Below are 1,360 nucleotides of genomic sequence, written 5' to 3'. Positions count from 1 at the left end.
TTGAGTCCCAGTTTTCTTTCCATCACCATTGGTTTCCTGTGCATTTCCCTTTATTTCAATTAGTTTAGCCTTCATATGCTCCTCTAATTTGTGACTAAAATCGACCAGTTCTGTGAGCATCCTGATCACCAGTATTTTGAACTGTGCATCTGAGAGATTGGCTATTTCTTGGTCACTTAGAGTTATCGGCTCTGTGGCTTTGAGTTCTTGAGCCATGTTTTGGTCTGTTCGTGCCTGTTATGTCTGAGGAGTGGAGTCCTAGGTATTCACCAGGGTGGGGCAACTCAGTCACTGGGTTGTGACACTGTAAGTGGGGGCAGGGTCAAAGAGGGGCAATGGCGGTCCCCTCTGCTGTTTCCCACCGCTGGGGCCTGCGTGGTCTGTCTCACTGTTCGCTCCTTTGCTGGTTTATCTGTGCGCAAATGTGTGACTGTGGTCAGCCTGCCACCTTGCACCCTTACTGGGTCCGCCTGTTACTACCCCACACCTGGGATCAGCCCACGACTGCCTGCACGCCTGGGTCGGGGGATCTTTCTTGCCCGACCCTGCTCCACTGCTGTCTCTGCCCCTCTTACCAGTCTGGCTTGAATGATTTGTTGCTGTTAGACTTCCATGTAGTTCAATTTTCTGTGTTTTGGCTGTGTTTTTGTTACTAAAACTTTGTTGTCTTTAAACTTGGTTGTGGGAGAAGGCACAGTGTTTCCATCTATGCCTCCATCTTGGCAGAAGTTGAGATGTATTATAATCTCCTACTATAATTATAGAACTATTTGTTTTTGCACTTCCAAAATTTTTGCTTAATATATTTTGGGTCACATTATTCCATGCACATATGTTTCATATTGGTGTATCTTCCTGTTGGGTTAGACCTTATGTCATTAGGAAGTGACATTCTTTATCTTTGATAATACTTTTTGTTATAAACTATACTTTATACGATAATTGACTTAATTAGAACTTGCTTACTATATGTTTTTCATGCTTTTTGCTTTCATCTCTCTGTTTTAGATATGCATCTTGGGCATATGGTTGGCCCTTATTTTATATTCTGTCTGGAAGCTGTTTTCTTTTAACAAGATAATTTAGTCCTTTGCATTTAATATAATCAGCAGCATATCCAGACTCAGCACTCACCTCTTACTTCGTGCCTTTTCTTGTCTACCAATTTTATTTCCTTTTCTCTTTTTTCCTGCCTTCTCTTAGATTAACATTTTTTTCTTCATCTTCCTCTTACTAAGATTGGAAGTTATCAGCTCTGTCCCTAAGGGGTTAGCCTAAAAATTACAACAATGGAGGGAAACACTGTCTTCACTCTGCTGTTTCAGGTCTGGGAGTGTTACGTGGTTGCATCCTCTGTGCT

The sequence above is a fragment of the Sturnira hondurensis genome, unplaced genomic scaffold (genome assembly GCF_014824575.4).
Source record: "Sturnira hondurensis isolate 20B ecotype Veracruz unplaced genomic scaffold, ASM1482457v3 Scaffold0012047, whole genome shotgun sequence".
In the NCBI taxonomy this organism is placed as follows: domain Eukaryota; kingdom Metazoa; phylum Chordata; class Mammalia; order Chiroptera; family Phyllostomidae; genus Sturnira; species Sturnira hondurensis.
The sequence above is the reverse complement of the archived record's forward strand: the minus strand, read 5'-3'. Positions refer to the sequence as shown.